General features: G+C 32.2%; 1 pseudogene; it reads right to left on the reverse strand.

Moving 5' to 3' along the window:
* Positions 1-3,612: 3,612 nt before the first annotated feature.
* On the reverse strand, positions 3,613-4,647 carry LOC113190755 (interferon-stimulated 20 kDa exonuclease-like 2 pseudogene; annotated as a pseudogene).
* Positions 4,648-26,824: the final 22,177 nt, after the last annotated feature.

Below are 26,824 nucleotides of genomic sequence, written 5' to 3' on the forward strand. Positions count from 1 at the left end.
CTTATGTAATTTAAAAATATTACTCATAAATCAATATTAATTTTAAAGATGTTTCAACAGTGCACAAAAGACAAGATCAAAATAAATTTTGTTTTGAGATACAGAATAATAAGTGCCCATTCATGTGTTCTTATGATATACTGAGCATTTACAGCACACTGACCTATGAATCAGGATGAAGTTGACACTCCTCCTATAATTGTATAATTTCCCCAAAAATATAAATAAATAGAAAAGTAATAAAAATCTTACTGTGCTCACCATTTCCAGCTAAAATCATCTCAAACTTGGATATAAAACTTCACCTGACTCCTGCTAACTTTCTTTACTTCCTAATCTTAGAGGGGGAAAGGGGAAGTAGATATTTGATTTGGTGTTTCCAAACTTAAGTCAATTTTCTACATTCAGGACTTTGATATATTTGCTTTATTTATATTCTCTCTCATCTTTATAGAAGTGACATAAAAGATCCCTTTCTCTTCAGATCCTTACTTATATAATTTCTTGACAGTTAAATGCCCTATTCATGTTCATGTTTCCCTATATTCATAAACTCATCTTTCCCTATATTATAAACTGAAAAAATATTTAAAGAAGCAATCATACACGGAAGGTAGATATGTAAATATTCATGATTTTAAACTAGTCCCATAAAATAGTTTCTGGTATAGAAGCTGATGATATTCTTGGTCTTAATATCTTTCACCGGTGACTGTTTTGTTTTATTCTGAACACATTCACTCAAGAGGTACTAAATATCCATCTGACTTAATGGATAACATATTTTCTTTCTTTCTCCTGAAAGAACACATATTTATTAATGTAAAATGAAAATCTGTAAGGACTATTTTTCATGTTTCAAAGACAACAATAACCTTGTTCCTGCCTTAGTAGGTTTCTGGTTTTCTTTCTTTTTATTTTCCTTTTCCTTTTTGTTTTTAGTCACAAATTATTTCACTTTTCATGGCATATGAACAATTAAATAAAAGCAATTTCATGATGTTAAAAATATGGTGGTATGCATGGCATATAATTATAAAGTCCCTTATGATTGATTACACAGGAAGTACGTGACAATTATATGTCAAATACATTGAGCTATTTCGCTATGGGAAAACATTCAAATTATCTATTGAAAAATCTGACATAGATCTGTTCCTTTAATAACTATTCTCGTTATGAAGATGAATAACATCCTTTCATCTTGGAAAATTGAAAGGGCAACTGCTTTGTGTTTAGATTCATCATAGGTTTCTTGGAGTCATAGTAATTAGAGAAGGAAAAGGATTGTGTGGTCGTCTCCCCATCTTTCTGTCTGGATAGGCTTTTATCCTTGAGTAAATTCTCTAGTGATTTGTCTAATCTAGTTTTACATAACTCAAATGGAAAACTTGAAAGACATTATCACAGTCTAAGAGAGCTTGCTGCTGGGAATTACATAATGTAAATAAACTTTTTTTTTTTTTTTTTTTTTTTGTTCTGTTAATTTCTCACTAGTTTTATCCATGCCTCCTGGGAACAGCTTTCAGGAATTCTAAATACACCTCCCCCACTTGGTGTAACACTACTCAAACCATTATATGTGTTGCTTACACCCAACCTAATACACACAATAGTGTTTGGCAAAATTATCTGTATATATTTTAGCAACTCTATTATCTGCCATTCCCTCCAATATCTTTGAAATTAATGAGAAGCCTAACAGATGAACTTCTAGTGAAATACAGAATTAATGATCTCTATCTCAAGAGCTCTTTTGAACATTTGAGGCTTTTGAGTAAAGTTTGCCAAACCCAGTGGCTATTTGTTAAGAATGTGAAAATGTAAATATGCATAAAAACCAGGGTAAATATTTCTCCTTCCATTTATCTATTTTCCTGCCCCTGTTTTTACAGGCTCATGCTTTTTATTCATCACTTTTCAATGTAATTTTTTTTCTAAATTTTATTTTAGATGTTGATGGTCCTTTATTTTATTCACTTATTTATATTCGATGCTGAGGATTGAATCCAGGGCCTTACACATGTTAGACAAGTGCTCTACCACTGAGCCACAACTCCAGCCCCACAATGTAATTTTTGTCCAGGATATTCCTCTTCTCAATGAAAATTCTCCCCCCACCTCTTATAAACAGCCCACCTTAGTATCTGCCTACTAGATGACAACAATAGGTTTTAGGCTAAAATAATATTGAGAGCCTTGCCTATCCTGTATGAAACACCTCTGAATTGAGCCTTAAAATCTTAATGGATGAATTTGGAGCATATAATGCTAAGTGAAGTTTGCCAATCCCTAAATCCCAAATGCAGAATGTCTTCTCTGATTTAAGGATGCTGATCCATAATGTGGTTGGGCGGGGGAGATGGAAGGATTAGATAAACTCTGGTAGGGAAAATGGGAGGGAGGGTAAGGAGGGGGCATTGGGGTAGAAAAAAATGGTAGAATGAAATAGACATCATTACCTTAGGTATATGTTATGACAACACCAATGGTGTGACTCTACTTTTTCTACAACCAGGGACATGAAAAATTGTGCTCTATATGTGTAATATGAATTGAAATGCAATAAAATAAAACTAAAAAAATCTTACTTCTATGAAACAATGATTATGAAATCCAGGTAGGACTGAGAATTGGCAAGGGTGAGCATCATTTTTAGAGAGTATATTATACTAGAATAGAAGCTATACAAGGGCTGAGATTTTCATTATTTTCTTTTTTTTCCACTATAAAAATTTATCAAAGAGATCATCTGAGTTTTAGACGTTTGGTTTAGCAAGGTAAAAGACTAAAACAAAACAGAAAACAAAAACATTAAAACCAGGTTAACTTATTTTCAACCTTCTAAGTAGAACCTAAATTAAGTAAATCCTCTACTATTCTAGGTAAGAGACTGCTTTTCTAAATCAGAGAAGTTGATTTCTAAGCTACACTCCTACTTCACTGTCTTCTAGCCTTAAGAACAAAACCTCACTAATAGTGGCTCTTCTCAAAGTTGGCAGGTGGCACCCTAGCAGGCTGGACGCAGACTCTGCAGCAAAAGCAGGGTCTGGGATACACAATGTGACCACACCATTCTGTATCCAATCAGGAAACTTTTGAAAGTGAAAGGATGCAGTTAATTACTTGAGAATAAAAAATGCTGGGCATGCGAGCACAGGCCTCCAGTCCCAGCGACTCAGGAAGCTGAGGTAAGGAGGATTGCTGGGGCCCAGGAATTTAAGGTCAACTTGGACGACCCCCCCAACCCCAACCTGTCTCTAAAAAAACAAGAGACTTACAGCCACCCTAGTGATAAGGCAATGTGGGAAACTACATTTCCCAGTATGCCCTGCCCTGGAAATCAAAAAGCCTGACTGGCACAAAGCACCCTGGGACCAGTGGTTAGCACCATATAAGTAATCTAGGGCTGGAATCTGAAGGTCTCCTGCTTCCATGGGACACTTAACCAGATACAGGACACAAGAGCTGAGGTGAGATTTCAGTGGATATTAGGTCTGGGGTGGAGAGTGTCTCCCCAGTAAGTCCAGCTTCCACAGGTGTGAAGCAAGCAGAGGCAGGCATGGACCTGCTGCCCTGTTTCTCCTGGGTGTGGCCTGTCTCCCCCAGCTGCTAGTTTTTCGGGAGATCCTGGGCCAGGTGTTGTTCCCACTCAACTTCAACTAGCAGCTTGTACAGCTCCATGGTGGCCTGGGCGTCTTTCACAGAGGAATGGCCTTTCCTGACCTGTATGTCCCGGTGTGGCAGCTGCTTGGCGAGGCGCTTCAGAGTCATGGTGGGTTCTCCGGACAGTTGGCCTTCCGGTTGAGGAGGGGGATTTGGAGGTGAGGGACTTGGGATTAAAGTACTGCAGGGCTTTGAAGTCATTGTGGATGGCATGTCCTACCACTATCTTCCCCAAAAGTATCTTTAAGATCTGGCTCCGAGCAGTCTTGAAGGACGTAGCATTCACCATGTGCTTCTTGCAGATACCGCTCCATTTGGTCTGGTAGTTCACAATGTGGCAGGGTGGAAGGATGTACTCATTATAAAGCACATCTCCATCATAGTTGGCAATGCTACATCGAGCCAAGGAACTAACAGGTCCTTTGGGTCCTGTGCCCACCATCTCACAGTCAATTGCCACCATCTTTCCTGGGAACTTCAGGGATATTCCAGAGCACTTACTCTCTGAGCTCTGGTGGAATTCTGTGTGGCATTGTTCTGAGGAGAGTTCTTCTGGGGGGGTCTTCTTTTGGGAGCAAGTTGGGTGGCTCTGAATCTTTGGAAGGGCACTCTGGAATTCCCCCAGCAAATCTACTTTAGCTGTAACAGAATTAGCCTTCTTTGAAGGAGCAGGGGTCAGCCAAGACACTGAAACTCTCTTGTCCAGGGACAATCCTGACCCACTGCTGGATGCAGCTGTGTTCTTTTTTTGAAAGGGAAGGGATCTTGCAAGTGCCATCCACTCTCACATTTTCCCCTTTCTTTGGAGGTTCTGAGTGTAATTTAGACACCTTGCTAGGGGTCTGCTTCTTTTTATTGAGACTGCCCCTCTGTTCCAAGAGCCGCCACCTCTTCACAAACTTTTGGTGCTTGGCATTTCCTTCCAATGCCTTTTTGGGCTGAGATCCCCCCAAAACCCAGATTCTGGAGTATAGCAGACATGAGGGCAGTGGATGATGGGAGAGCAGTTAGGACGAGTGGCTCATGGATAGGAAGAGGATGAAGGGCTCTTTTTTAATGAATCACATTGTCGAACATGAGAAGGGCTGCAGAAAACCCTGGGGAAGAAAGCGATCCTGGTACCTGCACCCATAGGCCTCTAAGATGGGCCCCTCTAGGAATGGAATCATCAAGAGTCTGAGGCTCAAGTCGCCGTGCTCTGAGGAGCCCCAGGACAGCAGGCGAGCAGGTTGGAAAGTGTTGGGGCCTGGCGCGCGCCGCAGCGCCCGATTTTCATTATTTTCTCTGATGCATTCATTTTTACTTCCTAGATCCATACATAAAAATTAAATGGATGAAGAATTTTGTTTTCAGTAATTCACATCATAATTGGTAGGGCAACTAAACACAGTGTCACTTACTGCTTACTTTATTATAGAATCATTGGGGAAATTTCTTCAACTACTCATTTCTTAAATACTAGTATTTCAATCTGGACACTGTCTTTCACTGTGGAAAGGAAGGGAGTAGCTATGCGAATACAGTGGTGGTATTACAGGAAGGATTATTTAACAGCTACTTTGTGTTATATAATCTCAAACAAATGATAAAAGAGGTTTAGAAAAAATAGATAAAGTTACTCATGGAAGCTCTGGAGAACGTTTTTGTTCTGCATAATATGGAATATATAATATAAATTTTGGGAATTATTGATTAAACAGATCCAGTGGTAGATTTTAATAATGAAGTCTTCAACTCATTGACAACACAGTACCACTGCCTATCTTGACAAAGGTAGTATATAAAATATAACATTTTCATTATCACGTTAAGGAGGAGCTTCCTAGTCCTGCAGGTGTGTACTTAAAATAAGATTTAGTCATGCCATCTAAGAGTAGCAGCTTTATAAAAATGGCTGGTGATTACCAAATATGCAAACAACAAGGTAAACTTACATCAAATTGAATTTGTCTTTGAAGAAAAATAAACTCAATTACAAATCAATCTTATGTGATCTGCTATATTTGAGAAATTAAAGTACCACTGGATTTTTACCAATTTTATTTACAAAAGGACATGTGTAAAGCAAGCAAGACATTTAAAATAAACATCTATTTTACCAGTGACAAAGCTTGAGAGTTGTTGTCAAAATCAGAAGACTTAAAACAGAAAACTGTTTTATGTTCAATATAGTTATATGAGATAAATTAGGATTTATAGAGATGGAAATAAGTTTCTTTATTTCCACTACTAAAAAAAAATATGTATGGATTTTTATAATAGAATCTGCCAGTTGTCCTAAGTGCTGGTCATCTCACTTAGATTGCTGAGAGAAGTAGGGGGAAATTTTCCTGTCAAAACGTTCATTGTGATAGGGTAAGATTGGAAGACTATTACTAATGTCATGTGCAATGATTTAAAAAAGCTCCAGTTTTAATCCCTCCTGGCTTTATTGAAAGAACTACCAAAGTGACATAGTGTCTTAACCCACAGGCAGATTTATTAGGGTGGAAATCTCTCTTGCTTTGTATTTAATTAGCTTAGTCTGTGGAGGGAAACTGGTAGCAGGGAAATCTCTCACTCTGACACAAAACATTGAACAAAGAACCATACTTCAAACTCCTAAGAGAGAAGCAAGGACATTCTAATAAATTAACTACTAAGGAGAAAATATGGCTATCTGATCATATCTTTAGATCAAGAACCTATTATTACATCTTTATCACCTAATTCAAGAGCTTCCAGTTGCCTGCTTTTGCTTGGGACATTAAACGGGAAAACAAAATAAATTGTGATATGTAAAATTGTTGGTATTATTATAATAATCTACATGCACATTTTTATAAAGCTTAACTATGGAAAACTGGGCATAGTTAATCTGTATGTATTAATCCATAATTTTAGTTCTTGTAATATCAATAACAAAACTGTGTATAATACATCAAATGACTTAAAATTTGATCCATAAAGTAGAAAAAGCAAAAGATTAGCCTCATTTTTTTTATCTCATCAAATAATTTATTGAATTTTTTTATAATTCAAAATGAGCATAGGTCAGGAGGTCTGTTTAGTACATAAGAGAAAAATAATTTGTTCCTAGACAAAATAATTCTTATAGAAAATGTGATAACCTGATATCTTTTTGAAAAAAAAAAAAACATTTCAGGAAAGAGTTTTAAATATGTGTTATATACAACCTTTTTGGATTCTCAGTGTCATTGTGGAAAAAATTTTGTTTGATTAGCACAACTAAACCTTTTGAGCATTTGAGAAAGAAAAAAAAACACTGAATAGTAGAGAAAGAGCCTTTGATATATATAAGATTATTTACATTGAATGAAGTGTCAGAACACACGAAATAGTGATTGAATCCAATGTTATCTCAGTTAAAATATTAGCAGTCTACTTTGTTGACAAGTGTGATTGTTGTATTTTAAAATGGAAAAGAGCAAATATAGTCAAGATTATATTAATGAATAACATATTTGTAAAGGCTATAAGACTGTGAATAAAGATGTCTTATAAAGTTATAATTAAGAGATTCTAATATTATACTAAAGATATGTAATTATACTATCAAAGAATAGAAGAAAAACAAAAATCAACCCCAAATCACATAGACATAAAAATCACAGATAGATTAAAGCTCTTGATGCTAACTAATGAAATGTCTAAAGGATATCCTAGTAAATATTTTTGTGGTTTTAGAATTGGAAAATATTAGTTAAAACTTTCTACAAATATGTAACCCTAAAAGGATAATTTCTACATTGGCCCTAATTTATACTGATTCCTTTTTTAAGAAGTGGTCTTATTAGTGATTCTAAAGGCAAATTAGAAAGAAGGAAAAGTGTATGTGTGTGTGCGCACGCACATTATTACTATCAGGAACATTAAAATGAAAACTAAAATAAGATAATAATACATACTTACTTTAATTTCTAAACTTTGAAGACAGAAAATGCCAAGTGCTGACATGGATGTAAAGTAGCTGGAACTCTAGCACTCTCCCAGTGAAAAAAATTGAAAACTAATGTTGAGCTTATGAGGGGTCATTCTCACTCATAATGTATGAATTTATATATATATATATATATATATATATATATATATATATATATATGTATATCTATATGATACATAACAAAAATTATAAGAATTTTCAAAGCCAAAATATCTGTAAACAATACCAAATATCTGTTAACAGTACAATGGATAAATGCTACCATTTCTACAACAATAGAATAGAATAATGCCAATAATAAAAATTAACAAAATATCTCCCAACCTTTCACAGTACGGATGAATATCACAAAGAAAATGCTGAACAAAATAAGCCAAACAGAAAGAAGGACATAGTTAAAATTATAGATATAGAATGAGCAAAATCAGACATAACATATAAATTTTGATAGGATTGGGGTAGTAGTGCTTTCCTAAAGGTAAGAGAGGCAGGTACTGAATGGAAAGAACTTAGTACAAGCTTAGCTCTGGCATCTGATAATTTCATTTCTGAATGGGTATATTTACATGGATTTAAAGCATTTACTTGCACAAGACAAGAACTACCACACAATGAAGAACAGTCCCAAACCATGTCTCAGTCTCTCCCCACTTGGGAAACACATAAGAGAACAATGTAGTTCATGGAATTCCTTAGATTTAGAGCTCCTTCACATCTATATTTAGTCTGTGCCTTCTTGGATGTGTGTGTGTGCATGTGTGTGTGTGTGTGTGTGTGTGTGTGTGTGTGTTACTTACTAGTCCTGTAATACCCTCAGGGTTATGCAATTCTTTATCACAGCTACATTTAATAAGTCCCAATTACTTATCAATACATAATTGATCTAGGCTCTCAGTATAGATGTTTAATTGGTAAATTATCTTGAATTTGATAAACAATTAGATTATAAATGGTTTAAAGGGGATTTGGAAAAGAGTTAAATCAATCCCTAGATATCCCTGAAGTTGGATGAAAGGCCATCTGTTTGCATTCCTTTTCCATTCACACTTATAAAATTTTATGTGACTTAAAATAATGTAAATTAAAAAATGTAATTTTAAGTGTAACTTGAAATTTACATTTTTAAAACTATGGCAAGTTTTGCTTTTGAAAAACCAATATTTCTACTCAAAACAAGTGTGATTAGTTCATATTTGAAACAATTAGTGTTACTGCATTATAAATTATATTCTTGCCTAATTCAGATTAACATCGGAGCTACATCATCTTATTATCTTTGACTAGTGATGAAATAATGTTTCATTTTAATAGTTCCAAAAAGACTGTAGAATAGTAATTTGATAATATTTCATCTGGAATATATTTTCTTTAATAAGCTATATGTGAATTATTTTTCTTGCTACAGTGACACAGAAATTCATGTAATATACTCATTATTTTAACAAAGTACCATTTTATAAAATATCTTGGATTGGTTAGGATATTTTTATTTTAAATATGTTTTTTACATTAGAAACCTTTTAATATTTCTGCAAGATATCCACACATTTTTACACCAAACTGCTAATTGTTGAGTGACACAAATCACTTTTAATAACAGGAAAACCCAATATTCAATTAATATTTGTTTATAGTATATTCCCACTTTACCAAAGAACTGCTAAGCTTCTCTTTTGTCTTTCAAAGGTTGCGCCTGACTTAGTTCTCATCACTAATTATCCAAATGGGGAGAGCTATATTCCAGTTGCTTTTTATACCCATATAGGTATGTTCTGTAACTATTGTTACATCCAATTTGCTTATTATCCTCTTCCATTCAAGAAGTAATGCGTTATCAATAATATTTTCTATTTATGAAGTTAACTAAGCCACATAGCACATTGTATGGGAAAGGGGGGAAATAGGTATAAGCAGGGAAAATGAGCAATTTGTAGAAGGTAGACATGAACATGTTAAAATATATTAATACACTACAATAGAATTTATTTGTATAGGGAAAATTTTCCAGAAGAAATTCAACAAAATCCCCCTTTTTGGGGTTGTTAGGTCATTATAATTTTACTTATTTAGGTAAATTGTATCGGTTTTATCTTTAAAATATTATCCATGAAAGTGTATCATACACCTAACATGTTTTAAAAAAGAAATACATTTTTAATATAGAATTGTGCTTAAAATTGATCTTGATTTATTTATATCATTAAAATTTCAAAACTGAGCACTTACATCCTTCAATCCCTTTTACCTGATTACTGTTATTTTTTTTCTTTTCAGTATTTCTATCCCTCATTTCCTAATCATTACAAGATCAAGTTTAAAGGGGAAGTTAGGAGAGAACATAACTTATGAATTAGAAGGAGAGAAATGACAATTCATTTACTTTAGGATATGCTTCAAAGTTTAATGATTTTAATACAAGGATATGAGCTTGAGCATAAAGCCAAGCCAGTGCTTTCTGTACTTTTATTCTACACACTCCACTCCTGGAAACACTCAAATGTATCTTACATTTGAGAACTTATAGAACTGCATTAAAACATAGATAAGTATTTTGGACAGGTTTTTGTTTTGTTTTGTTTCCTTTGACCAAATGACCCTATAAGAACAATTTAAAGAAGGAAAAGTTTATTTGGGACTTAGTGTTTCAGAGGTCTCAGTCCAAAAATAACCTACTCCATTGCTCTGGTCCCTTAGGTGAGGCAGAACATCACAGCATAAAGGTAAAGAGGAGGAAAAGCAGCACAGAATATGGCAACAATTAAGGAGAAAGAGGGAGATCTGCTCAATATTACAAAATATGTACCCCAAACGGAAGTCCTCAGTTACCTACCTCCTCCTGCCACACTGTGCCCACCTACAGTCACTGGATCAATGCACACATTTTACCTCTAAACTTTCTTAGATTGTCTCACATATAAGTTTTTGGGGGAGTACACATATCTAAGCCATAATATTAAGAAACATGAAGTAAAAGTAACTGAGTTAATCATCAAATGGAAAGTTGGAAAAAATGGACCATATATGTATTGAATAAATTATACTCACAATAAATTTTAGCTATCTCTAGTAGTCCTGACACTGTGTGCCAATATTTTAATTTGTAGAATTCTTCTTTTAAATAGTTTTTTGCAATGTCCATCAGAGGATATTGGTTCAGGCTTGCCAAATGAGTTTAGGTACACCACTTTTCTAAATTATTTGTTATTAAGAATTACTTCATTATTTACCTATTCCTTAAAATATTATTGCAATATTTTTCATCTGCATATACATTTTTAATTCCACAAAAATTCAAGTACAACTAAAAAGAAAAAATGGATCATATCTCTTCTGTTTGATCCTTTGAAGGTCTAACAAAATGTTTAAAATGAATTATTTAGAAGGCGTATCAAATCTTTGCCTTCAATGTTTAAGATCACTTTGATATGGGTATAGATCTAAAATGTCCATCAAAAGCACTACAGCAAGAGATTCAGCTAGTTATGTTTAATTATATTTATTTCAAGATTAAACTGAAAATAAGTAAAATATTTAAAAATTTTCTGTACTTCATTTTATATGAAATAATATACAGATATTTATATAACAATGGAAAATATAGATATAGAAAGGTTATCAAAATGAGCATACTAAGTGATGTCTTTACTGCATAACTTTTACTAAATCATATGATTACATAGTGATATTTATCAATATGTAGCAAATATCATTTTTACTTACTTCTTGTGTACTAGGCACTAAAAACAAGTTTAAAAATTATTTCCAAGTTCTTATAAATTTAAAGTAATTTTCCCTACTAAATTTACTTCTCTTCTTATTAATTTGAATCTCTTTAACATAAAATAACAGCAACTATATGGAAAACTCCAAAAAACAGTTTATTCTTATTGTCTTTATTATACACAAAAATTTGGAAATAAAACAAATCATGGTGGTATTTGAAAATACTGACTAAAACAATCAATTTTCATTTATGTCCCTTTTGAAGCAGATGTAAGCCAAATCTTTTTTATTCTTTGAATTTTTTAGTATTTATAACTTTAATATATATGATATTATATTAAGAAACAATACAAATTTCATGTTTTATTTTTTCACTTCTACTTGATTTAGAATCATTAAGAACCAGTTTAGTTTTATAAATTGTGCAAGTATAAATTGATTATTCACTTTCAATTATCATATTAGTTACTGTTATGGTTTAGATATTAGATGTACCCTATAGGTTCACGTGTGAGATAATGCAAGAAAGTTTAGAGATGAAATGATTAGTCTATTAGAGGTTTAACCTAACAGTAAATTAATCTCCTGATAGGGATTAACTTGGTGGTAGCTGTAGGCAGGTATGGTGTGGCTGGAGAAGATGGGTCTCTGAGAGTGTGCCTTTGAGGTTTGTATTTTGTCCTGGTGAGAAGAGCATGTGATGTTTCCCCACCACCCCAGGCCCCTCTCCCTCCCTCCCTCTCTCTCTATTTCCTGGAGCCATGTTCCCAACAGCTTTTGTCCATCACACTATGTCTCATTTCAGGCTCTTAGGAATGGAGTCGGCCATCTATGTACTGAGAACCCTGAAATGGTGAGCCCCCAAAACTTTTCATCTTCTGAAATTGTTCTTATCAGCTCCCTTTGTTGATAGTCTTATTTGTTTATTTTTTATTATTGTCCAGGTTTTCTTTTTGCCTCTCACTGTCACTAAAGAATACTTCTAACAGCATATTCTGTCATGAAAAGAACTGATAAAATCTCTCAATAACTATTAATTTCCCTTTATAGTATAAAAGTTGAGGGAATCCCTCTTGAGAGATTTAAAATCTAAATAATTATTATATTTAATGAGCCTCAGACAAAATTTATTCTCAATATCAATTTTAGACGAAAGTTCTTAAAACTAAAGAAACAATGAAATTGTTTTCAAGAGCAAAAAGATTACTCATATAAAAGATAACATAGAATTGCCTTTCTGTTACTATTTCCCCAGTTTCTATCACCTGGCCTGATACATATTACAACTCCGTTAAATACTCAAAAATAAGTTTTGCAATACTAAACCAGTTTGTCAATACCTCTGAAAGAATATCTGCCTATCAATGTGTTTAGCAACCGATTCAAAAGATAGAGGGCACTATTTAGAGTAACAATTTTACACAGAAAATATGCAGAATATACATTGTACCTCAATATAAAATAATACAAAGTGAAAAATAATTCATAATAATTTACATCAAATGCAATAAGAAACATCTTCATTTAAGCTAAGTTCTGAGATTCTTAGCTACATTTTTACTCCTTAGCTGTTGTTATATAGTGAGTGAAAATTAAAAAAGAACTAAAAATGATTGAAGCTTCCTGTGTTATTAAAATGTATGAGATATTTTGCGATGATTTAATAAACATTTTTTACAAAGTAAAAAATTGAGCACTTGTTAATTTTTGTAAAATTAATAATTACTATGGTCTGAATGATTGTCTTCTCTCCTCAAATTTGTATGTGGTAATCTAAACCCCAATGTGGCAACATCCAGAGGTGATGCCTTTGGGGAGTTGTCTAGATCTTGAGGGCTGAGTCCTAACAGTTGGATTAGGGTCCTTATAACAGAGAACCCAGGTAATTGTTTATTTTTCCAACCAGTGAGAACATGCTGACAAGGTGTCATCCATGAGAAAGTAGGCTTTACCAGATACCAAATCCATTGGCATTTTTGATCTTGGACTTTCTAGTCTCCAGAACTGTGAGGAATATTTCCCTTATTTCTAAACTTCCCAGTGCACAGTATTTTGCTATAGTAACCTAAAGAGATAAGATAATACTCTTCACAATGGTTTCACAATTAATTTCATTTCATAGATCAACAAATTAAAGAGCAAAGAGATTTTTATAAGATGTTACAGCTAGGAATTATCAGGAATTTAGGCCTAATCTCATTTTTACAATCATTATGGCAAATTGCCTTCTTATGTCACTGTTTACTGTAGTTGCTGACACATACATGACCTTGCCACTTCAGGCTGGTGCTTTCCGTCTTTGTGGTGACTATTGATACAATACATATTTTATATTTATGTGGATTTGTAAAATGCAAATCTTAACCTATTGGTTGTGTTCCAATAAAATTTAATTGATAGAAAATTAAATTTTAATTTCATAAAAATTCTATGTGTCATTTTTTAAAAACACTGGCATGAAAACATTCTTCTCTTGGACCATTCAAAATCAGGAATATTGGATCTAATCTGATAATAAGTCAGAGTTTATTGACATCTGCCTTAGTTTAAGAAGGAAAAATGATAAGTTTTCCTTCTCTCCAAATAATGAAAGGATATTCCCTTTCCTTTTTCTTTTTTTCTTTTTAAGGATAGGATATTTCTTGAAGTATGGGTCATTACATTAAAGAGAATCATGAAATATTAGGGTCAAAAGTTGGGAAAATGGTGCATTCTTATAATCCCAGTGATTTGGGTGGCTGAGGCAGGAAAATTACAACCTGGAGGACAGTCTCAGAAATTTAGTAAGACCCTCAACAATTCATTAGGACCCTGTCTCAAAATAAAAATAAAAAATAAAAAGGACTGGGATGTAGTTCAGTGGTAATGTGCTCTGACTTCAATCAACAAATTTAAAAAAAAAAGTCAAAGTCACACTTTATAACAATTCAGAATATTAGGGATTAGAAATGTTAGATTACTAATTAGGGCACATTTTACATTAAGAATCTCCATTCTACTACAGCACTAAACTTTTTTTCTTAACAGAAGCCAAACTATTAGTAAAGTGATAGAAATCACCTTCAATTTAATCTAACCTACTTTTTCCTAGAAAGTGAATTGGATTATTCTTCAGCTTTTGCTATTTATGTCTAATTGCCATTTGATGTTCAGATCTTTTATAACTTGTATCTTAGAATCCATTCTATTTTAAATGTTACAGACATCAGAGTATTTTATTATATAAATCTAATGTAAGTAGGCTTTTGAAGGATAATGATGCTTTCATATATGACTATAACTTTAATATTTCTTTTCAGTATATTAACTTCTATTTGCTCTCTGCCAATTAGGCTTAATCTTAGCACTCTGGATTTGAAGGTGATATTTTTTTGTTCAATTTTGAATTCCCAACTAACAAAAGGTATATTTTACTTTTGAAAATTCCCTTTAGTAATTTAAACTTCCTTAAGAAACAAGAGAATATATTAGTTTCAGAATTACCACAAACATATGAAAGGATGTCATTTTAATTTCAGCAACTATCCATTTGTTCATAAATATGCCACTATAAGTCTTATTACCTCACAGCTAATTAGACTAATTACAGGGTATTCTGATGCCCCCTCTAGATATCCTATTTTGTGTTGTTATGCCTTGGGGAATTTCAAGTTAATAACAACTTAAATTTCATATTCTCAGAACCAGTTTATATCTAATTATAATAAAACATGCTCAATTCCCCATCTGAACTTACCACTAATACCATTAATAGACCTGTTACTTCTTACTTAACTAAGTAGGAAATTTTAAATATACAAAAGATGAAGTCCCTGTTTCTTCCCACAGAGTGACCCACATTTAAGGTTCCTTAAAAACTTATATTGTAGAATTGGTAAATAAAATCCCTTCTAATTTAGTTAGAGTAGAAAAAAATCTAAAACCTGCTTTTAAAATATTAATGTAAAAATTAGACAGTTTTTCCTCAATTTTTGATCATTATAATTCAAGAATTTTAGTCATTCTTCTGAATTTATTCAAAGAATTTTCTATAATCTATCAGTAACAACTATTCTCGGATTTGATAAAGCAAAAACATGGAGTGATATGTCCTAAGTATTCAAAAGTTAACAGTTATAGAATTCATAATCTACCTCATAATCTACCCTATTTTCAGCAATGAATTCTTCTATTTTGTGGGATTACAACATCCACTTTTTCACATTTTTAAGGCCTCTTGAAACTCTCTGATGTGTGCATTGGAAATTTATTTCTCCTCAAAAATAAGTCAGCATGTTAAGAGAAATTGCAAAGAATTAGAGCAGCACAATTCACAATAGCTAAGCTATGGAGCCAATCTCAGTGCCCTTCAACAAATGAATGGATAAAGAATATGTCCTATATGCACACAATGGAATATTACTCAGCCAAGAAGAAGAATGACTTTATTACATCTTCCAGTAAATGGATGGATCTGGAGGGTATCAAGCAAACTGAAATAAGCCAATCCTCAAACAACAAAGATAGGATGTTTTCACTGATGTGAGAAAGCTAACCCACAGTGGGGTGAGAGCAGAATATAAGTTTAATGGATTAGACAAAGGGGAATGAATGAAAGGGAGTGGGGTTAGGACAAGGGAAGATAGTGCAATGAATCTAAGTAATATAATCTAAATAATATACCACAGTGAATACCACCATTATGTGCATCCACAAAAATGGGATCCTAACTAGAACAGGATAAATTCCATGCTTGTGTAATTATATCACAAGTCCATATTCTCCTTGTTTAAATACTTTTAAAAGGAGGTATGTAATTATATCAAAGTGAATTCTACTGTCATGTATAACTAAAAAGAACCATTAAAAAAGAATATTGTTTTCGTATCTACTCTTTAAATCATGTAAAAATAAATAGAAATATTAGGGATAGGATCTCAGTAGATGTAAGGCAAACAGAGGCTTTCCCCATAAAACCTACAACAAATAAAGGATATATTTAATTGAATCACACAAGGGTTGGCCTGAAAAAGACCTTGCATACAGATGTAATCCATGTAGTAATCATGGAGTGAATTTTTGAGAATGTCTAAAAGGCAATTCATTTAAGAGAATATTTTCTTGATTTGTTTCTAGTTGACTTGTAGAGCACATGTTCTATAATTGCTCTCTGCTTTTTTTTCCTTTTGCCTGTTCTTTGTCCTTATATTATAATGCCAAGAATTCAGTTCTGGACCATGTTTTAGTCAGCTATTTTGCCATTATGATAAAAAGACCTGTCCAAACAACTGTAGAGGAGAAAAAGTTTATTTAGGGGCTCACAGTTTCAGAAGTCTCAATCTATAGACAGCAGACTCCTTTTCTCAGGGCTCATGGCAGAGAGTGTGGTAGAGGGAAGCAGCTCATATGATGATCAGATATAAATATATATCAGATATAAATATATGCCCCAAAGCCACAACCCCAATTCCCCCCTCCTCTACTCCCACCCTACCACTTTAGTTACCATTCAGTTTATCCCTATTAGGGGTTTCAACCTATTTATCCTCTGAACCTTCTTGAATTGTCTTACATGTGAGCTTTTGGGGAATTCCTCACATCCAAACCACAACAGATCTCTTCACTTTTTTTTTATCTTGTGTCTTTGTTATATATACCATCTACACACCAAGGACTCCCACTGTTATATATCCAAATTCAAATTTTCTCTTGAATATAGCTATAATTCATATCTAGCTTTCTGCTCCCTCTACTTGAATGAATAACTTGAGTTCTTTCAGTCCAAACATGTTCCATCTATAGCTTTCCTCATCTTAAATGATGACAACTCTATAATTCAAAATGTTCAGTCTAAAATGTTAAAGCTATTCTTTTTTTTCTTTCTAACATACTCCAGGCATATACTCCATTTACCCAATATATTCATAATCAAAGAACTCCTTTAGCCCCTCATCCCCATCAATAACAACTGGTTAAAGCTTCCATTATCTCTTATATGGATTAAAAGTTTTGCCTTTAAAATATCTCACCACTAATGCATATGACATTTCCAACTTTTTGAACATAGAATATGGGAGAATTCCTTTAAATATAGATCATTCTCCTTTCTCCTATTTCTTCCTTGATTCCCAGTTTACCCAGTAAAAAGTAAAAAGTTATTGCAAAACCTTATAAAACTCAACATACTCTGACTCTTACCTACTACATGCCTAATCTTTCTTATTACTCTTTTTAGACATCTGTTTTACTACATTAGTCTCTTTATTGTGCTTCAAACACCCTAAGGATTTAAATCCTTAAGGTTTTTCCTCTTTGTTTCTATTTGTATTTATCCTTTTCTAGTTAGGAACCCATTTTGTGGATGCACATAATGGTGAGATTCACTGTGGTATACTCATGTATGTAGACAGGATTTAGATTCTGAAATATATTTTTCCCATAACCATGTGGATGCTTCCTCAAGTCCATATTCTCCTTGTTTAAATACTTTTAAAAGGAGGCATGCCATAACGACCCTATTAAAAGGGCACTATTCGCACACTTATATTTCCCTTGAACTTCCTCTGCTTTTAAAAAAATTCATTATAATTTGTACCTTCTAGTATATTAGATAAATTATTGTATTTTGGATATGCTATGTATATTTATATTCTCTAGTTATAAACAACTGTTCATGTTCTTTAAACACTGTAGACTTCCAATAACTGAACGAAACTTGTAGGAATCACAATATTAGGCACAAATAATTCAAAATTCAATCTCTAATCTCAAGTAGTTTCTTATCCAATATAAGAGAGAGAGAGAGAGAGAGAGAGAGAGAGAGAGAGAGAGACTGACCATTTAATACAGAATTATAAATATTTTAGCCCAAATATTTATATGAAACTACCTATCAAGAGAAGCCACATTTGTGGCACAAAAGGAAAGAAATCAGTTTCTTCCCAAGAAACAATAGTCTGACCAGTAACTTGTAGGACTAATTAGAAGATATTGGATTAATTAAATTTGGAAAGTAGAGATTGTAGATTACAAGCAGAAGAGAGGTAATAATGCTCAAAGCAAGCATAAAAATGAAAAAAAGTGACTTAAGAACTTGCTTCATAAATATATTCATGTGTATCTTATTGTGTATTTCACAGATAAGGAAACTGGGACTGGAAAGTAGCACAGCCTTCTAAGGTTATATAAGCAAATAGATGTTGAGCTTTGTTTTCCATTTGTAGTAGTGATAGTAGGATCTGGTTCCAAAAGTTTCAATCAACAAATATATGAAAAAATGTTCAACATCTCTAATAATTAGAGAAATGCAAATCAAAACTACTGTAAGATTTCATCTCACTCCAGTCAGAATAGCAGTTATCAACAACATAAACAACAATAAGTGCTGGCAAGAATGTGGGGGAAAAGGCACACTCATACATTGCTGGTGGGACTGCAAATTGGTGCAAACAATCTGGAAAGCAGTATGGACATTCCTTAAAAAACTTGGAATGGAACAACCATTTGGCCCAGCTATCCCATTCCTTGCTATATCCAAAGGACTTAAAATCAGCATCCTATAGTATCAGAGCCACATGAATGTTCATAGCAACACAATTCATCATAGCTAAGCTGGGGAACCAACCTAGATGCCCTTCAATAGATAAATGCATAAAGAAAATATGATATATATACACAATGACAATGAAATATTACTCTTAATATTACTCTTAATGCTAAGAGAGAATAAATTTATGGCATTTGCAGGTAAATGGAGTTGGAGAATTTCATGCTAAGCAAAGTAAGTCAATCCCCAAAAAACAAAGGCCAAATGTTCTCTCTGATAAGTGGATACAGATCCATAATGGGGGGGGGGTTGGGAGAAATGGAGGAGCTTTGATTGGGCAAAGGGGAGGGAGTGGTGAGATCACGGGGCTAGAAAAGATAGTGAAATTAGATGGATATCATTGCCCTAGGTACATGTATGATTGAACATATGGTGCGATGCTACATCGTGTACAACCAGAGAAATGAAAAGTTGTGCTGCAATTGTATATGATAAATCAAAAGGCATGCTGCTCTCATATATACCTAATTAAAATAAATTAATAAAAAAGATTCTCTTATTTTTTTCATATTTAAAATTATATTAAAAATAGTGAAGTCTGTCAATTAAGAAACAAACCTTGAGAAGTAGTAAAGAAGGCAATATTAAGATAAGCAGAGATTCAACATTATCTGCTACATCCAAGAAATCTGGAAATATAAACAACAAAATAAAAATGTTTCTTGGTTATTGACAAGATTAAAAATAGTGGTTTCAATCTAGCTTCCAAATTATTTTTCTTTTTCCCCCCAAGACTCTCAAAAATCTTATCATTAGTGTATCCTCTGAGATAAAATCACTTTCTTAAACAGTCATGATATATGAAAATAAGAGGACTATTTTGGATTGTTATGTTTCTTTATCAAACAGATAAACAGCCATGCCAGATCAATTACAGTTGTGTTACTATAAATAAAAAATTAGGGCAAAATATCTTGAGTTTAGCTGTAACTTTCATGTAAAATTGTGGTTGGACTCAAGAAAGATGTTTTATTTTCATTAAGATACAGTTTTATCTTCTTTTAAAACTCACTTTAGATGTTACTGGAAAGAATATCAACTTTGCACTTTGAAGAAATCAACTTTGAATCCTCATAGGTCGATATTATTTTCTCTTTTATTTCATACTGCTTCCATGGTTTTCTATACATATTTCTCAGTTGTACCTAGCAGATTAAATTAGAATTATTATTTCTGTGCCTGCCTTTCTCAACATTCTAAACTCATTAAGTACACCATAGATTTTAGTTGTATTTATCTCTACTGTGTGACATGGAAGTTAGCATATAGGGCACCCTCAATAAATGACTGTTGAACTAAAATAATCCTAAATGAATTTCATTGTGTGCTTATATCATAAGGTGTTTTGAAAACATAAAATTAATTTACCTAGGAATAAAAACTTAATTTACCTAATAACTATAAACAAACAATTACTACTTACAACAATGAACTGAAGCTATTATACCTTTTTGGAGAATTTATCATTTAGTATGGTAGACATAACCTGTGAATTGTGCATTAGTGATATAATAATGAAAGTGAAAAAAATATTAATTCAAAATTAATATTATAATAAAAAAGAAGATACAAAAAAGTGCTGTATATAAAAGAGTATTGTGGGTGAAGAAGGCAAATAATTCTATTTGACTTTCACAAAGTTTGTACTAGGAAAAGATGTAAAACTTAAAAAGTTTCATCAGGATACCACATTGAATAATGCAGAACATTAATATTCAGAGGTTTTATTATGCCCCATTGGCAAATGAAGTTATAAGAAAAAAAAAGTCACAAATGTACAAAGTCAATGGCGAAAAACAAGAGAGAAGTAAAACAAAATGTAATTGTAATGGAAAGCTAGCAGTCCTGAACTGATTGTGTATGTTTATGAATTGTTAATAAAATATAAATTAATAATATTTCTAAATAATCTGTTTCATTTTTAAAACTGAATATATGTGTAAGACTCTTTACAATTATGTCACTACTGCTGCCATTATACGAATTTTTGATTGATGAAAGTGCAAATATATAAAGCTGTCTGGGCAATTAATTGTTCTTATTCAATCATTTATATTATTAATAAAAAGAATTACCACTTATAATTAACATATTGTCAATAATCAATTATAGTATTATTTGGCTTCCAGACCTAGTTTTAGTTTTTTATTTTATAATTACAAATTTGACCATGAACATATCTACCATATGTGAATACCAATTTATCTAAATTTTGATGTGCAATGAGAACATTTAAAATTTAAATTTATTAAGAAGTGAAAACCTGAACTAAAAATGTAGTTGTAAAAGAGAAAAGGCAGAAGTTAGAAGTATGTCAGATGTAGAAGAAAGAAAGCTTAATAATTGATTGGGTGTGAGGGAAAGTGATAAGGCAAATTCATAATTGACTTAAAGGTTTTGAGTCTGAGTCGTAATGTTTCCATAGATAAAAGGAGACAACAAAATAAAAAGAATGGTTGTAGGGTGAAAAATCATGAGTTTACTTTTAGACAAATTGAGTTTTATATAGCTTTGAATATTTAAAATTAAAATTAAATAGTCTTCAAGTAGTTGAAAATGTGAGTAGAATATTAGGGATATATGAAGATGGAGATTGGTGAGCTAAAATCATCAGAGAATATAGTAATTGAGACTTTCTGGTCCATTGTAAAGATGGACTTTATAAAAGCAAGAAACTTGGACAAAATGACTACTAACATTTTTAATTAAAAATAAAAAGAGAAAAATAAGCATCAAATAGTACCCAGAGGTATAAAAGGAGAAGTATTATATTGGAAAAGTTTTAAGATAGGAAGGTCGACAGTCTCAAAAGATGTTCAGATTTAAGCAAGTGAGATCTAAATTCACGTAAAACATTGTTGACTTTCAGGCATAATTATTAGTACAGTTTTTAAGGAAAAATTGTCAAGGTGAAATAAGTAGTTAGATATTGATCATGTTGGAATGAGTTGAGAATATCAGCATAACAACTATTTTAAGATTTACAGAAAGCATGTTGGAAAACTTCATAATGATGTAAAGAAGGTAAAATATTAAATGTCCTAAAAGTTCTTAATTAAACCTAAGAAAAATAATCATTCAAAATTGAAGTATAAAGTCATTTCCTACTTTATACTCTCAATATGGCAGTATCAATTTATAGATTAAGCTAATCTTTCTATTTCAAGAACTTAAATAATATCATCTAAAAGTTAAACTCTGGAATCCGTCATCCTTCAGTTTGTAGCTTGGCTCTAATTTTACTGTTGTGTATAATTACTCAATCTATCCAATTCTAAGTTTTCTGAGATATATAAATGAGTAAACCTCTTACCTATTTTATAGGGTACTTTAAGAGAATAAAAGGAGATACTTTTACTATGCTAGTAAAGGAATACATAAATGCAAGCTCAGTATAATTATTGGGGCATAACTCAAAATTGATTTTCTTATTTTTTACAATCGAAAAAAGTAAAAATAACAATAGTACAGTGTATATTTAGGAATTCTTACCAATATTAACTTAAGACTAGGAAAAGTTAAAACAACTTTGGTAAATTAAAATAGTATCACTTGGCCTTAGAACACTGACCTTTTGCTTTTTTATTATTTTATTTTCTTTAGTTGTCCCACTGTACTTTTAAAACTGGGATATCCCATCCATGTTAATTTGTATTTCCCTGTTCTTGGTGATCTTTTCTTTATTTTCCCCCTTATGTTTGATGTGAATTTTATTCTTCCTACTTAGTTAAGGCCTGCCATCCCTGTAGAACAAATCTCTAATAGCAAAATTTGTAGGAAAATTTCAAACATAACTTTTACTTCTTCAAATATCTGCTTTCCCTCTCCTATGCATGTTTTGCACTCAAATACATAAGATTTAACTAGAATCTCTGGTGCCATAATGCTAAATGATTTTTCACATGGCATTGTCATGCCAACTTGACTGTAAACTCAACTATCTCACATCCATATAGCTAACATGTTTTCCTGAATAATTGTTCTTCTATATTTTCAGAAAAACCTATATAGTGTAAAGGCTTTTCTAAATCAGACAAAGGGATCATATTTATATAAATATTCTTTGATTTCCTTAACAGTCTTAGTGTTTTTATTTCAAAAAGAATTTTTGAACATCAGTCCTTACTTGTTCATAGAATCCACAAGTATATAGGCTTTTGTTGGGGGAAGACAAAAACAGAAACATTGTTCATATGGCTCTTAATAGTGTTTCTGTTTCCTACATTCCAGTACAATAGAAAAAAAAAACATTGTTCTAGATGATATGAAAATGATTTACATATATATCTATATTTGTATCAGTAAATTTCATATGTATGTATATATACACTTATGTATGTATAATGATGTGCTGATTATTTTAGTCCCTTGTCATTTTTGCCTTGGACACAAAACAGATAATAATTGCTGTAGAAGATTAGTTCCAATGCAGGAAATATTTTAAAACATCAGATCTTAGGACAATGAGGGAGTCTCAGAGACCATTATTTTTGTAACAGTCAGACATTAGGAAATCTATGAAAATAAATAGAAGGTCTAACGTGCAGTTCAGGAAATAGTTGGTAGACTGCAGATATACGTCAAGGCCTCTTTTTATTGTCTAGGTGTTGAAAAAGGGTTTGAGTAAAGATAGAACTGTTATTCTATGAGGAATCTGTAGAGATAAAGATAAGACCTATGTTTTTTTTTTTTTTTTTAATCAGACTGTTAAGGGTGGGTAAAAAGGAGAGGTAATACTTGCAACTGCTTGGGGTTCTCATACATACTGTATCCCACAGGCTATTCCTAGCTGATGTGGGAATTCTATTGTTAAGGAAACAAAAGTACCCTAAAAGTTGTGCCTACTTTTGGCTAATGCACTATTTTCTAGAAATACTATTTGAGAAACTTGCCTCACCAACTTCATGAATGAAATTAATCACATGCAAAGTAAATGAAAGAAACAAAAATTGGCATATATATGGGTTTTACTATTACTGTTTTATCATAAAGAGGCAATCTAACATACATATTTTAGAATTAAAATAATTGTGCCCATTAGTTTTGGTTAAGTGCTATCTGCTTAATTCTTTACAATTTACTTATTTTCTAAGACTTTCTCATACTTGATCCTGAATTACTAATATAGACTTAGAAGTTTTTGAACACTAAATAGAATACTGAATAGAACGTGCCTAGAATAATATTTGACATACTGTATATACTTGTTTTGAGGGTATGAAAGACCATCACGCACATTTGAGAATCACTATAAAAACACACAGTACTCAGCACACATAGTTACACACAGAGATAAGATACATTTGGGGGAAACTATGGGTCAACTTCCAAGAGTCCTCTCAGTATACTCACACAGGACACAGTCAAATCCTCTGGAAAAAGTTGTGAAATTTTGCAGGAGGGTTGTGTACCAGGACAGCTCATTAGAGACTTCTTTTAAGAATTGAATTCTCTGCTTACCAAAATCCCTTATTCCCCCCTAAAAACCAGTGATTGGGTGTTTGGCATTAACTATGTTGTGTGTATAATTTTAGTGAACTACTCTTATCAAGGTCCCAAAATGCTAGACAAGGGAAAATTTTGCAAGCAGAGAGCAATCTTACACCTATGTGTATAGTTTTCTGCGCGGTTTCCAATAGTGTCATTACTGTTAAAAATGTGTTCAAATTCTAAATAATAGAAGTAGTATGCAAATAATTATATATTAACTAAAAACCTATCCTCCACTCAAAATTTGAAAATATTGAAGAAAATATTACTTGATATTTGTGAAATTTACACTTGCTAAAAATATATAACTTGTGCTATTGCTAGTAGACCATTTAAAAAAGATCTCCAACCACTGAATTAAAGACTACTATATGACTTTTATTCCCTTTTGCCAGTAATAATGGCAATACTAGAAAAATAAAAAATTACCTGATAATTATTCTTCATGTGCAGATGGAAACCAAACAATCTTATGGTTTGATATTTCATTTCCAATACTTGACATATTATAACATATTACATTACATTCATCACCTAAAGAGAGGTGAGATATTGTATTGAGTGGTTTAGAGAAATTTTTCCTCTCTTTAAACAAAAATATCACATTGAAACTTAACAATAAATTTTTATTAAAAAACTCTCATGATGACATACAATAATATTTTCATTTTAGATATACTCCTTCCAAAATAGTTTTCATGTTTCATAAGAAAATAAGCTGTATTTGTCCATGTAGTTTGTCTACTACACTTCACAAGCAAGACCTATAAGGTAACAACATTAATTTTTATGATATTCTGATTACTAAATAACATCTCCAAATATCCAGGAAAATCTCCAAATTAATATACCCAGAAATAACTTTATTACTATAGGAAATGTTTTTTAAAATAAAGACCTATGTATTTTCTAAGGCACAAATTTTTTCATGCTTAAAAATGTCTCTCATGAAGAGAATTACCATTTGATTCCAAGATGTACACACTACAACCTTTCTCACAAATTTACTATGTATAATACTATGTTTAATATAATTAAATGAATACATTATTTCATCAACTATAAGAGAATATTTCATGAGACTCATTTTAAATTTGTATAATTAAGAAAGCGGAACTCCCAAGCAAACTATGACATATTGCTCTCTTTTCAAGAATTATGGAATTTTAATTCTATACTTTATTTTTTTAATAAAGTTGTTTTTTAATAAAATTTGTTTTCAGATACATTTAGCTATAAATATTTATTTTATTTTGTTGTAGTGCAAGCATAAAATGAAAATATAAGTAAAATTATTTGGTAAGGGCAAGTCTAATAGTTTTCTGCAATCTGGGTCTGACCCAGCTGAATTAATTTTTGACTCAAGATTCTTTGAAGCTGGTGATTTAAAAATAATATCATCCTCTATGTTTTTGAAAACATCAACAAAGCAACAAATATTCCAAATAGTGATTCCCTTTTGATTTTGAACATTTTATCTAAGTCAATGACAATCCAAACAAACAAAAATAAAACAATGAAAAAAACAACTAAGATTTAGAGGAAGTAATGTCAGCAAGATGGCGAAGTAGGAAGCTCTAGAAACTCCTTCCTCCTATAAACATATTGATTGATTTTTCAATACTACATAAACAAATTACTTTTATGAGATATATAGATTCATGTACACTAGCAGAGCCTGAAATCATGCACACTTAAATTGGTACGAATATTCAAGACACTCTTTCACCATAATCCTTACCCTCTACAGAGCTTCTTATGACTAGGTGGAAATCTACCCAGCACTGAGGTTTTCTTAGGGAGGTACAGAGTTGGGCCATGTGTACAAAACCCCAGCTTTTCTAAGAGATACAAAGAAAACTAGATTCTGTCTTGCCTACTTCAGGGTGCTGACAGAACCTCCCATGCTCCACCTTCCTAGAGGCAAGTGAAGATAAATATAGCCACTTGAGATAAAGGATTCCATAGCCCTTCTAGAATCTATAGAGCTCTAAGAAGATAAAAAAATGGAGAGGGAAAATTTGGAGAATGCATTTAATATCCCCACATTTCTGAATACTACCAGAAGAAATGGCTTCTCTCTTACATCTTTATGAGAATATTATATAATAATGACAGTCAATTTGCCAGAAAGATACAGTTATATATGATCCTGACCTCAAAGTACCTAATATATAAATTAAACATTTCAGAACTGAAGAGAGGCATAGATGGAAATACAATGGCAATGATAAATATCCTACTTTCAATAAAATGAATAGAAAATCAAATATAAAATTAACAAAGAAACAGCAGACATAAAAAATCCATACCAAACAGACCAAAGAGACATATGCAAAACATTCATTCTAACAGCATCAGAATATATGTATTTCTCAAGTGTACACAGCATTATCTAGTACCAATTGATCTTATCC

Source organism: Urocitellus parryii, chromosome 2 (assembly GCF_045843805.1).
Source record: "Urocitellus parryii isolate mUroPar1 chromosome 2, mUroPar1.hap1, whole genome shotgun sequence".
NCBI classification, from domain to species: Eukaryota; Metazoa; Chordata; class Mammalia; order Rodentia; family Sciuridae; genus Urocitellus; species Urocitellus parryii.